Source organism: Lotus japonicus, chromosome 1, assembly GCF_012489685.1.
Source record: "Lotus japonicus ecotype B-129 chromosome 1, LjGifu_v1.2".
NCBI classification, from domain to species: Eukaryota; Viridiplantae; Streptophyta; class Magnoliopsida; order Fabales; family Fabaceae; genus Lotus; species Lotus japonicus.
The window spans coordinates 70853229-70867538 of NC_080041.1; the positions used below are offsets into that span (position 1 = coordinate 70853229).

At 43.8% G+C, this 14310-nt stretch overlaps 1 non-coding gene across 1 annotated transcript; it reads right to left on the reverse strand.

Moving 5' to 3' along the window:
- Positions 1–4730: 4730 nt before the first annotated feature.
- LOC130734877 (small nucleolar RNA R71) lies at positions 4731–4837 on the reverse strand. Its single transcript, XR_009018214.1, has one exon. It is a non-coding gene; the product is annotated as a small nucleolar RNA R71 (small nucleolar RNA).
- Between the last annotated feature and the right edge of the window lie 9473 nt (positions 4838–14310).

Genomic DNA, 14310 nt, shown 5'->3' on the forward strand with positions numbered 1-14310 from the left:
CTCGCCTATGAAGGGAAGGTGGATGAACTAGAGGATGAGATGGACAATATGCGGAAGGAATTGGAGGCGAGAGCCGAGGCGATTGCTGCGAGCAAGGTAGCTCGTGATGCCAAAGATGAGGAACTTGCATCCTTGCGTAGTGACTTGGCGGCATCGAACGAGGCCCTCGCCACGGTGAGAACCCAGCTAGAAGCAAAAGACAAAGCTATCGCGGAGGCGGAAACCCGAGCGTCTTTTGAGGCCAGGGCCCTTAGAACTAAGTTGGAGATTGAAGCTGCTGCTGAGGTCGTGGAAGAGCGTGGTCGCGGTTTCTTTCTTGCTAAGGCCCAGGTCCAGCACCTTTACGAAGGGTTGGATCTCAGCGTGATGGGGGCCTTCAAGAGGGTTACCCCGAGGGTTTGGTCGGCCCTGATGATCCTCCCGGCTTCAATGCGGAGTACTTTTCGGCTGCTGAAAACTCAAGGAGAGAAGAAAATATTAATGCAGTCTGACTACTTGTAATTATCTTCCCCTTACCACTTTTGTAAGTAATATTGTCCTACAAGCTAGCTATTAATGAATGTTTGTTGCAGTTTTATTCTGCCTTCTTCTATTCATCGCCCCGCCGCGTTTCATTCTTTGGCGCCTGTCTTACGATTTAAGTTTGAGTTTCGTGTAGCGATTTTAAATGTGTGCCAAAGAAAACTTGGACTTTCGCTCAGCTTTGAACTGAGGCTTCGTTCATACCATATTTCCCGTAAGATCAGGTATGGCCTTGCCAGTTTTGTCCTGGCGAGGACTTACAGTGGATGGGGTCCCAATGGCCATGTGGATTGCCCGAGACTTAGCCTAGTTTTGAATGCTCACCCATATTTCAGGGAGGCTTTTGGGGTAAGAAGCTTACCAGCACACGTCGCCAACGAGTGATCAGCGGTTCGCGCCGGACTTTCTGGAGCGATCCCCAGACATCAAGGTCGTGTTGGGATCGCCACCTTCAGGGAATTTTTCCCACCGGGAGACCGTGATATTTCAATTTGTGAGTTAGGAGTATTGCTGAGAATATCCTTTTGGATTTGATTTGTAAAAGGTTTTTACATTTTGAGGGATGCCTCATTAAAAAACTCCCGTGGTGGAGAAAAAGAGTGCATCTTTATTTTTGTCCTAATCCCTGCTTTTCCTCGTCGCGCCCTTGCTCCCTTCATTGGCCCTTGATCAGAGCACCACACCAAACACCCTATCCTTCAGACCTGATGTGCTCGCTTCCCCCTCTTGGCCCTTGTGAGGCCAGTTACCTCGCCAAACCGCCCCGTGGTGAAGAGGATCTTCATCTAACTCGCCCCTTTGTTTGTTGCGCTTAGCTAGCCCTGGAGGTTTAAAAATCGCCGATCCTACTGGCCTCCAATATCCCGCATTTCCCTTTTCCTTGCTCTCGCGGCGGTGTGCTCGACCCCGTTTTCCCACCTTCTCCGGTTTGCCCCTGGGTTGCTCAAATGTTCTCCTTCACTTCGCTCAACGCCACCTTGTTTTAGATTCATTCGAACCACATCTTGCATCACCACCCCTTTTCCTCTGTTCTTCTCTTGGCTCGTGCTTAAAAGATTCGGCTTCCTAAACCTGGGCAATCCCCAGAGCGCCGCATCTTTCTGACTCCAATTAAAGAGGTCAAAATTGTCCTCCACCAGTTTCTCTAGGCGCCTCTCTTGACTAGCCGTGAGCCTGAGCTCAATCGCCAGCACTCCCCTGCTAAATTTGTATATTTCCAAGTCCTCGATTATGTTCGCCCAGCGTTCCTCCTCCTGGGCGTCAGTGAACTGCCCATCTCTTCCCGTCCTACAATCTAACCTTTCCTGACCTTGGTTGCTCCTTAGTTTCTCACTCTTTCAAGCAACCATCTGCTCCAATCTCCCTGCGCCGCTTCACCCCCGGCCCTGAAAACCCTGCTGGCCTTGACCACCTTCCAAGATCTCGATCTCGTGACATCTATGTCCATCACTAGCTCTCTTCTTCCCATACAAACTAAGGCAATTATTATAGCATTCTCTCGCCCTCCGCTGATCGACCGCGATTTTCCCCACCTTACCACAGATTAGTGGGTACTTCACCGCTAGGTGAGCCGTCGAAATTACTGCGTAGATACGATTTAGCGTGTTCCGCCCGAAGATGAGATTGTACGATGCCACAACCTGCAATACCAAATACCTTACACGCAAAAGCTTGGCGTTCTCGTCAATTCCAAAAACCGTGTCTAAATCCAAGTAGCCACGCACCCAGACCTGTTCTCCCAAGAAGCCTACCAAAGTCCCAGTATACAGCATCAGGTCCTTATCCGTTAATCCCAACTGCTCGAACGCATCACCGTAAATAATATCCGCAGAACATCCCTGGTCCAAAAGTACTCTTCGCACATTAAAGTTATTGATCCTTACCATTACCATCATAGGATCGTCCTTGTGTGTCTTGATCCCCTCGAAGTCTGCTGATGATATTACTATGTCTGGGTGATGAAAACCAAATGGGGTCGCATACTCTTGCACTGATGTTACTGCCGTAACATGTCGCCGTCTCGCCAAAGGTGTGTCGCCGCCTCCACCGAAACCCCCTGCGATTGTATTTATCGTCCCAACTGGTGGATCAAGATCTTTGTTGAAGGTTTTTTCAGCTCCCTTCTTTCTTGTCACCAACGTCTCCTTCTTGTCGGCCGTTGGCGTTTGTTTACGACCGTCCCGCCTGAGATCATCCTGCTGACGACTCCCCTTATATCGATTTCCTTGCTGTCGATCGCCTTGCCAGCGATCACCTCGATCATTCAACTGTGAGCGTCCTGATGACCCTAGTTTAGTAGTGTTTTTAGGGTCATTTCTTAGTTAGTTTTGAGTCTTTTTGTTAAGTCTCATGTAGTGTTTCATGCATTCTCATGCATTTTTATCTTTCTTTGAGTCTTTACTTCGTTTAGGTAATTTTATAGTTTTATAGGGGGTTTTCATGCATTTTGAGAAAGTTCAGGACTTGCATGGTTTTATTGTGTTAATTGAGGTACCTCTTGTGCTAATAAGCTCTTTGAGCTTGTGGAACTTTCCTTGTCTTGTTGGTTAAGTTGCAGATCAGAAACTGAAGGAGAATGAAGGCCAAGAGGCATGGAATTGAAGAAGGACTTGAAGGGGCTCAAAAGAGGAGTTACAGAAGCCAAAAAGTCTTTTCCAAGCGAGCTTGGGCGCCTAGGCGCTGGGAATTGGCGCCTAGGCGCCAATTAGGGTCCAGAGAGCATGTTTTTGCATGCTATTGGCGCCTGAGCGCCCAGACTCGACTGTTTTGCGTATAAATTGGTTTTTAGACATTTCTCTTGGGACCTTTTGTCATTTGATCATATTTTCATAAGTTAGAAGAGAGAGTTTGAGTTCTGGAGCTCTAGGAGCTTTCCCTAGACCTTATGTTCCAGGTTTTATCTCTATTTTCTAGCATGGATTTCTTAGCCATGTTAGGCTAAAAACCCCTTTTGCTTTGGGTTCTTTGTAAGACTTTGAATGTTTTAGCTTTTCAACATTTTCTATTCATGATGTTCTGAGTAAACCCTTGAATCTCACTCCTATGCTTTATCTTTCAAGCTTGTATGCATGCTAGCTTTCTACTTTTCTATAATCATAACGATAGTTTGTTATAGAATTGGGACTTGTTGTGAGATTACCTCTTCTATACTTGCTGCTAGGAATAGAGGAAGGGTTGGGGTTTGTTGGCCTGAATTGCATGCTTAGTGCTTCTAACAAATGTTTAGGTTATCAAGGAATTGAATCTATCTTTTGATTAGAAAGGGTTTTCTTTACGAGGCATCGATAGATGACTATCTAGGCTAGAACGTCAAGGAGAGACTCAGGATTAATTGAATAGGAAGGTTTGCTAAAACTGAATTCGTTGAGCAAGAACCCAAGGCAATTTCATCTCTGTTTTTCAATCGCTTTATTCCTTGAGCACTTGTCTTTTTACAAACCTAAGAAACAAACAACCTTTAAAACTGAATTTTACTTGCTTTTCAACCTTGAACTTGAATCTTAAACTGGACTTGCAATTTAATTCCCTGTGGTTCGATAATTTAAAACCGGGTAGATTCTGTACACTTGCAGAAGAACCAACAAGTTTTTGGCGCCGTTGCCGAGGAATTGTTTTGCGATTTTTGGTTTAAGTTTAAAGTTGGTGGTTTTGTTTTAAGTCTTTAACTTGTCTAGAATTGGTGCTACTAATCTTTCTCTTTTGATTGTCATACGTAGGTTGCTCTCAAGAGAGGCACCACCATGGGTGGCTGCATGACAGAGGAGGAGATGCAAGCCCACATTGAGGCAAGGATCCAAGAGGGTATCACCCTCCGTTTGCGAGAACAAGAAGTTGAGAATGCCAACCGAACTCTTCGGGAACTAACTTCGGGGTCCATGAGCTTTGACTATCCCGGAAGTATTGTCATCCCCGAAGGAGTTGGGAGCTTTGAGTTGAGACCAGCATTCATCAACATGGTGAGCCAAAGCCAATATGGTGGAGGTTCCTCGGAAGATCCTCATGCTCATATGGAAAGGTTCATCCGTAATTGCAACACATATCGGGTGATGAACGTTCCTTCGGAAGCAATCCGGTTGAGCTTATTTGCCTTCTCTTTGAAGGACGCAGCAGAGGATTGGCTGAACTCACAACCTCAAGGGAGTCTCACTACTTGGGAAGACCTTGTAGAAAAATTCACAACGAGGTTCTTCCCAAGGTCCCTCTTGAGGAAATTGAAGAATGACATCATGACTTTCGCACAATCCACATATGAAAATCTTTATGAGGCTTGGGAGCACTTGAAGAAGCTTTTGAGGAAATGTCCTCAACACAATCTCACCCAAGCGGAATGTGTGGCGAAGTTCTATGATGGGTTACTATATTCATCACGGTTTGGCTTGGATGCGGCTTCAAGTGGGGAGTTCGATGCTCTTTCCCCACAAGCGGGGTATAATTTGATAGAGAAAATGGCGATGAGAGCCATGAACTCCGAGAATGAACGCCAAATCCGAAGAAGTTCTTTTGAAGTGGAAACTTATGACAAGCTCATAGCCTCCAACAAGCAACTCTCCGAGGAAGTAGCGGAAATCCGAAAGCATATAAAGGAGACCAAGTCAATTGGAGCAAGAGTAACTTGTTTGGAGTGCAAATTTTGTGGTGAATCTCATTATAGTAATCAGTGTACTATCAATGATGATGTTAGCAAGGTCAGAACATTGACTCAAGGAGGAAAAACTCCAACCTCAGAACAAGGTCCTCTTGACCAGCCGCAAATTGTTGTGAAGACGGTTGGAAAGAAGAGTCTTGAAGAGCTGATTGAAGGATTTATTGATCATACAGCGAGCAATTACAAGAGCCATGAGATGGCTATAAAAAGCTTGGAGAGTCAATTGGGACAGCTAGCGAAACAAATGTCCGAAAATCACCAAGGTAAGTTCTCTTCTGAAACTTTAACTTTAACCGAACAAGAAAATACTGCTGTTGTTTCTACTAGGAGTGGAAGGGTGTTACAAGAGCCAGAGAAAAAAGTTGAGGGAGAGAAAAATGGGGAAGCTGAGGTAGAAAGAGATGAGGGTGTTGTGGAGGAAAGAGCTAGAGAGCCCACTAGGACTAGGGTTGTAAACACTCACATCCCTGAGCTCCGCAAGATTCCATTTCCCAAGGCTTTGGTGAAGAAAAATTTGGATAAACAATTTTCTAAGTTCTTGGAGGTTTTTAAGAAACTCCATATTAATATCCCTTTTTCTGAAGTCTTGGAGCAAATGCCAATCTATGCTAAGTTCATGAAAGATGTCCTCAGTAAGAGAAGGAAGTTGAGTGAGGTCGATGAAACTATCTTGATGACCGAGGAGTGTAGTGCCATTTTGCAAAGAAAGATGCCCAAAAAGAGGAGAGATCCCGGGAGCTTTACTATTCCGGTAGAGATAGAGGGGTTAACTGTGGTAGAAGCCTTGTGTGATTTAGGAGCGAGTATCAACTTGATGCCGCTTAGTATGTTTAAAAGGTTGAACTTAGGAGAGGTTACCCCAACTATGATTTCTTTGCAAATGGCGGATAGGTCCTTAAAAATCCCTTACGGGATCATTGAAGATGTTGTGGTTAAGGTGGATAAGTTTGTCTTCCCAGTGGATTTTGTCATTTTAGACATGGAAGAGGATTCTAAAGTCCCTCTCATATTGGGGAGACCATTCTTAGCCACTGGTGAGGCCGAGATTAAAGTGGCTAAGGGAACTCTAACATTGAAAGTGGGTGAAGAGGAGGTCCTCTTCAATATCTTTGACTCTTTGAAACACCGAGCAGATGAGGAAGTTTTCCGGTGTGAAGTAGTGGATGAGCTCGTGTGTGAAGAGTTTGTTAGAATATCTATTAAGGACCCCTTGGAAACAACAATCATGGAGGGGCTAGAAATGGAGGACCAAAATCTTGAGAGTGAACTTGACTCCTTGTACCATGAGGTGAATGCTACTCTATCTCAATTAGAATCTGTCTCATCTCTTGCCACCAAAAGCATTTGGAAAGAAGAATTAATTAGGGATGAGGATATTCCAATTGAGGAGAAGAGTGAGCTCAAGCCACTCCCTTCCTCTCTCAAATATGCTTATCTTGAGGAAGGTGAGAATAAACCTGTTATTTTGAGTAGTGCTCTCACCCCCTTGGAAGAGGAGAAACTCCTCAGAGTTTTGAGGGAGCATAAGTCGGCTTTGGGTTGGACTATTGATGATATCAAAGGCATTAGCCCTGCGATATGCATGCATAAAATTTTGTTGGAAGAAAATTACAAACCTATAGTCCAACCTCAAAGAAGACTTAACCCTTCCATGAAGGATGTGGTGAGGAAAGAGATAATTAAATTGCTTGATGCAGGTGTGATTTATCCAATTTCGGATAGTGAATGGGTAAGTCCCGTTCAAGTGGTTCCCAAGAAAGGAGGCATCACTGTGGTTGCCAATGAGAACAATGAGTTGATTCCCACTCGTCAAGTGACGAAGTGGAGGGTTTGTATTGACTATCGAAGGCTGAATTCGGTAACTAGAAAGGATCACTTTCCTTTGCCTTTCATAGATCAAATGCTTGATAAGTTGGCTGGGTACCAATACTACTGTTTTCTTGATGGTTATTCCGGATACAACCAAATTTGTGTTGCACCGGAAGACCAAGAGAAGACGGCATTCACTTGCCCTTACGACGTGTTTGCCTATAAGAGAATGCCATTTGGGCTTTGTAATGCCCCAGCTACTTTCCAAAGGTGTATGTTTGCTATTTTCTCTGACTTGATAGAGACTTGCATCGAGATTTTTATGGACGACTTCTCTGTTTTTGGTCCAAATTTTGATGCTTGTCTAGGGAATTTAGCCTTGGTTCTGAAAAGATGTCAAGAGACCAACTTGGTCTTGAATTGGGAGAAATACCATTTCATGGTTAGGGATGGCATAGTTCTCGGACACAAAGTGTCCGAAAAGGGATTGAGGTTGATAGAGCTAAGATTGAAGTCATTGAAAAGCTCCCTCCCCCGACTAACATCAAGGGTATTAGGAGTTTCCTCGGGCATGCTGGATTTTATAGGCGGTTTATTAAAGACTTTTCCAAATTAGCTAAGCCTATGACCAACTTGCTTGAGAAGGAAGCACCTTTTACTTTTGATGAGAATTGTTTGAAAGCTTTTGAGTCTATTAAAGAGAGTTTGGTGACAGCCCCGGTAATTGTTGCGCTGGATTGGTCTCTACCATTTGAAATCATGTGTGATGCTAGTGATCTAGCTTTAGGGGCTGTCTTGTGTCAAAAGAAAGAAAGAGTGTTGTATGTGATATATTTGCAAGTAGAGTGTTGAATGAGGCCCAAAGGAACTACACTACAACTGAAAAAGAGTTGTTGGGTGTAGTCTTTGCTTGTGAAAAGTTTAGGCCTTACATCTTGGGTTTTAAAGTAATTGTTCATACTGACCATGCTGCTTTGAGGCATTTGTTTGCTAAACAGGACTCCAAGCCAAGGTTGTGTAAGATCAAGTTTTGATCTAGTAGTACAACTCTATGTTTTGATGATTACAAGTTAACCTTTTGATATGAACAATTGTGGTACTCTAACGTGTTTTTCTGAGTGTGCTATTTACAGGCTCTGACCTCAACTCAATCTCACACAAATCAGAAGCACTGTGTATAAAGGGTAACCCAAGCAACGCTTTCGCATTCACCATGTTCAGTATGAACAGTGGAAAAGCTTCAGAAGTTCTGAAGCTATACAAACTCTGATGTGGACTCAGTCGCTAGAAGCTCTGAAGATCCAGAAGTTCTGATAACCAAGAAACACTGAAGGTTCAGATGTTCTGATGGTGTAGAAGACTCTGAAGATCCAGAAGCTGAATAGTGGAAACTCTGAAGTCCAGAAGCAAGAAACTCTGAAGGCCATGTTCTTCCCTCTGAGTTCAGAATCAGAAGATACAATGGTCAGAGGATCTGTGCTTTCCCTCTGACTCTGATCAACCGGCTTCACAAGTTCCAATATGAAGTATTCCCCTGATCAGAAGTCTCCTAGGTTAAAAGGTCAAGTCGCTATCCAAGTACAAAAGCAAGTGTACCTTCCAGACGACCTACCTAACGTTCTCAGCCACAGCAGAAGCTGGATTTTCCAGAACTGCCCTCCAACGGTAGCATTTCCCATGCAACGCTCAACCCTAATCCTTGGAGTATATATAGAGGCTGAAGATTGAAAGAAGCGGTTAGAGAAAGAAACACTTATACGCGCAAGACATATTCAAAATATTCTAAGCTTTCTTTCATCTGAAATTCATTGTGTTTACTATTAGCTTTTTAGAAGCAAATCTCTTGTAAACAATTCTTTGATAAACAGTTTGTTTAGTTCCTTTAGGAGATCAAGGTTGATCGGATCCTAGAGAAGACTAAGAGAGTGAATCTTAGTGTGAGCTAAGTCAGTGTAATTGTTAGTCACTTGTAGGTTTCAAGTGCAGTTGTAACTCTTACCTGATTAGTGGATTGCCTTCATTCTAAGAAGGAAGAAATCACCTTAACGGGTGGACTGGAGTAGCTTGAGTGATTTATCAAGTGAACCAGGATAAAATCCTTGTGTGCTTTTCTATCTCTTATCTTTAGCACTTAAGTTCTCGAAAGATTTGTCAAAATCTTTAAGGTGGAAGTTTTGTTCTGAAAACGTTATTCAAACCCCCCCCTTTCTACCGTTTTCATACCTTCAATTGGTATCAGAGCGCAAGTTCTGGAGCTTAGTGAAGAAGCCTGAGAGTGTCCATGTTATTGGAACGAAATGGGTATTCAGAAACAAGCTAAATGAGAAAGGAGATGTAGTCAGAAACAAGGCAAGGCTAGTGCTCAAGGCTACAGCCAGCAGGAAGGAATAGACTACACTGAAACATTTGCTCCGGTAGCAAGACTGGAGGCAATCAGACTGTTGATCTCCTTCTCAGTAAATCACAACATAGTTCTACATCAGATGGACGTAAAGAGTGCCTTCCTAAATGGTTATATCTCAGAGGAAGTCTATGTTCATCAACCCCCAGGTTTTGAAGATGAAAAGAATCCAGACCATGTGTTCAAATTGAAGAAATCACTCTACGGTCTGAAGCAAGCTCCCAGAGCATGGTATGAGAGACTTAGCTCATTTCTTCTGGAGAATGAGTTTGTAAGGGTAAAGTAGATACAACTCTTTTTTGCAAGACTTATAAAGATGATATCTTAATTGTGCAAATTATGTTGATGATATTATATTTGGTTCTGCTAATCAATCTCTATGCAAAGAATTTTCTGAGATGATGCAGGCTGAATTTGAGATGAGTATGATGGGAGAATTAAAGTACTTTCTGGGAATACAAGTTGATCAAACACCAGAAGGAACATATATCCATCAGAGCAAGTACACTAAAGAACTTCTGAAGAAGTTCAATATGCTGGAATCTACAGTGGCCAAGACTCCAATGCATCCTACATGCATTTTGGAGAAAGAAGATAAAAGTGGTAAAGTATGTCAGAAGCTCTATCGTAGAATGATAGGTTCACTTCTATACTTAACTGCATCTAGGCCAGACATATTATTTAGTGTTCACTTATGTGCTCGTTTCCAATCAGATCCAAGGGAAACCCACTTAACTGCTGTTAAGAGGATCCTAAGGTATCTGAAAGGCACCACTAACCTTGGCTTGATGTATAAGAAAACATCAGAGTATAAGCTTTCAGGTTATTGTGATGCTGATTATGCTGGAGATAGAACAGAGAGAAAAAGTACTTCTGGAAATTGTCAATTTCTGGGAAGCAATCTAGTCTCATGGGCAAGCAAGAGGCAATCAACCATTGCACTATCAACTGCAAAGGCAGAATATATCTCAGCAGCAATATGCAGCACTCAGATGCTCTGGATGAAACATCAGCTGGAGGATTATCAGATCCTTGAGAGCAATATCCCAATCTATTGTGATAACACTGCTGCAATCTCATGTGGAGTAAGAATCCTATCTTGCATTCAAGGGCAAAGCACATTGAGGTAAAGTATCACTTTATTAGAGATTATGTACAGAAGGGCGTACTTCTTCTGAAGTTTGTTGATACTGACCATCAATGGGCAGATATCTTTACAAAGCCCTTAGCAGAGGATAGATTTAATTTTATTCTGAAAAATCTAAACATGGACTTTTGTCCAGAGTGAAGATGGATCAGAACCTCTGACTATGATACTTCTTGATCAGAAGATGTCTAGTCCAGAAGGTAACTCAATCAGAGTGTGTGTGCCCACTGGTACTGACTCTGAAGCTGAGACAACAACACGTGTATCAGAATTTCTGATGCATAATTCCTTGTGCCCGTGTGACAGTCTGTTATGATTGCGTGTAGATATGCTTATCTCCTGTGTGTGATTGTGTATTTTACTGTTACTATCTATCTTTAATTTTCAACCGTTGATCTTAAAGTGCTTTTGAATCAACAACGGTTATTTGATAAACCCACTTACACACACGTTCTCTTCACTTCCGGTTTTCACTCTCGCTCTCTCTGCTTTTCAAAACCACTTTTTCTTGATTTCTCTCTCGATTCTCTTCATCCTTCAAACTTCATCTTCTACCTCAAACCTTCAACCTCTTCAAAATGGTGAGACAAACCAGAAGATCTACTGCAGATGCACCTCAGTTCCCCTCACATGGTAGTTGGTTTGGCAACGGGTCAAAGGGGTTCTGAGAACCCGGCACAAGAACAAGTTCAAGCTCAAGAGCAGATTGTTCCAATTGCAGAACGGGGCTGTGCCGTTCACTGCGTATTTGCTCCTGAGGAACTCCAAGTCCTGGCAGAATGGAGATTCGACATCGACAACCTGGCTGCAAATGGGTTTGATCTTCGTCCTGAAGTCCAAGCTCAAGGTTGGGGAAACTACTTCAACCGACTTCGAGGACCGGTGTATGAGAAGTTGGTCAAGGAATTCTGGAAGCACGCCGACTGCGATGATACTCAAGTGGTATCTCATATTCTTGGCAGGAAGATCATCATCACGGAGAAGTCATTCGTGAATCTGCTAGGTGCAGACACTGCTTATGGGTTTCGATTCCAATTCACTGAGTCGAAGCTGAAACCCAGCACCAAAGACAAAACCAACCAGGCCCTGTACACCACTTTCAAACCGGGCAAGACAAGTTACAAGGTGATGGACCTTCACCCCAAACTCAGGATCTGGCACAAGATCCTGCTTAACTGCATCAATCAGAGACCGAAGGGCAGTTCCCCAGATTACATCAACTTCAACCAGAAGGCGATGCTGTTTTTCATTCAAGACAAGAGGAAGATCTGCCTTCCCTACTTCCTGTTCTCCTACTTGAAGGAGTGTATCCGGAAGTCTAGGACTACTGCCTCAATCAAGTCAGCAATCAAGTATATCCCCTTTGGGAGACTGCTGTCTGATCTCTTCATTGAGAGTGGCCTCATTCAAGACCTGATCAATGCTGGTTGCACAGAGGACTTGAGCACAATTGTCAGCGATGTCTTCACTGCCAACTCTCTGAAGAAGATGGGTTTGGTCCAGAAGAAGATTGCTCCTGCTCATGAAGACACATCTTCTGAGATCAGAGGAAGAAGGATGCCTCTGAATGACTACCCACTGTGGACTCAAGCAGACAATCCTGAAGCCATCAGATGCTATGTTGAAGACCTCAGGGCTCAAGGATTCGAGATTGATCTTGATGATTTCTTCAGCAGACTGCCGCCAGCTCCAGAGTTTCCTTCTCCTCCCAAGAAGAAAGCTCAGAGGAAGATGGTTCTGGAAGAATCCTCTGAAGAATCTGATGTCCTCTGGTCAAGAAGACAAAGAGAAAGCCTGATGATGGTGATGATAGTGATAGTGAGGATGGTCCTCCAAAGAAGAAGCAGAAGAAGGTCAGAATCGTGGTGAAGCCTACTCGGGTGGAACCAGCTGCTGCAGTGGTCCAGAAGGACTGAACCTCCTGCCAGAGTGGACTCGATCATCAGCACATTCAAGTAAGCCTGCACTTGCTTCTGATGATGATTTGAATTTATTTTGATGCACTTCCTATTTCTGCTTGCTTCAACACTCCTCAAATCCCCTCACTCCTATTCCTGAATCCCAACCAGCCGCACAAACCACTCTCCACCACATTCCCCACGATCCTCCTTCTTTCAACCTTCTCCTACCGAAGCACCTCTCTGGAATTTGCTTCAGAACCCAACCTCTAGGTCAGAAGATCCAACCTCTCTCCTTACCATTCCGTACGACCCATTATCTTCTGAACCCATCATCCATGACCAACCAGAGCCCAACCAAACAGAACCACAACCCAAAACGTCTGATCACTCTGCTCCCAGAGCATCAGCACGTCCTGCTGCCAGAACCACGGATACAGACTCTTCAACAGCCTTTACACCTGTATCCTTCCCAATCAATGTTGTTGATTCTTCTCCCTCCAATAACTCTGAATCAATTAGAAAATTCATGGAGGTTAGAAAAGAGAAGGTGTCTGCCTTGGAAGAGTATTACCTTACCTGTCCAAGCCCTAGGAGATATCCTGGCCCTAGACCTGAACGTCTAGTTGACCCAGATGAACCTATCTTGGCCAATCCTATCCAAGAGGCAGACCCCTTAGTTCAACAAGCTCACCCTGTCCCTGACCAACAAGAGCCTATTCAACCAGACCCTGAACCCGAACAATCAGTGTCTAACCAATCCTCGGTTAGATCACCTCACCCTCTGGTTGAAACTTCAGACCCCTCACCTTGGAACCTCTGAACCCAATGCTCCCATGATTAACATTGGTTCTCCACAAGGTGCCTCTGAAGCTCATAGCAGCAATCACCCAGCCTTTCCTGCACCCAACCTCTCCATAATTCCCTATACTCACCTTCAACCCACATCTCTCTCTGAGTGCATCAATATCTTCTATCATGAAGCCTCCTTGAGGCTCCGCAATGTGCACGGTCAGACTGATCTCAGTGAGAATGCTGAAAATGTGGCTGATGAGTGGAACAATCTGAGCACTTGGCTAGTGGCTCAAGTTCCGATTATGATGCAGCTCCTGCATGCAGAGGGCAGTCAGAGCATTGAGGCTGCAAAGCAAAGGTTTGCTAGAAGGGTGGCTCTTCATGAACTAGAACAGAGAAATAAGCTTCTTGAAGCTATTGAAGAAGCCAAGAGAAAGAAAGAACAAGCAGAAGAAGCTGCACGTCAAGCAGCAGCTCAAGCTGAACAAGCCAGACTTGAGGCAGAGCGACTTGAAGCTGAGGCTGAAGCTCTTAGATGCCAAGCACTTGCACCAGTTGTGTTTACTCCTGCTGCTTCTGCTTCCATTCCAGATCCTCAAGCTGCTCAGAATGTTCCTTCCAGTTCTACTCAGACAAGCTCATCCAGACTCGACATCATGGAACAACGTCTTGACACTCATGAATCCATGCTGATTGAGATGAAGCACATGATGATGGAACTTCTGCGACGCACTGACAAACCTTAGTTTTAGGATCTCTTCTTTTTCTTCTTTTTCGTTACCTTTGTTTTTCTTTGTTAAACTCTGTTTCTTTTTATTTATTTATTCTCTTTGTTCGTTTGTGATTATATATGCATAACTATATACTTATGTCACATATGTTTGCTAAACTCGTTTTATTCATAATTGTTTTGTGTTTACATCATATTTCTTTCCATCATATAATCTAGAATGGAGGATCTCTCCTCATTCTTCTGCACTCCTGGCGCTGCTCTGACCTATCCTTCTCCAGACGCCAGTACATGCTGGATGTTGCTGAGCCTGATCTTTAGCTCATCCCTCTCCAGAATCTCTTCTGAAGTTTGAGCTTCTCT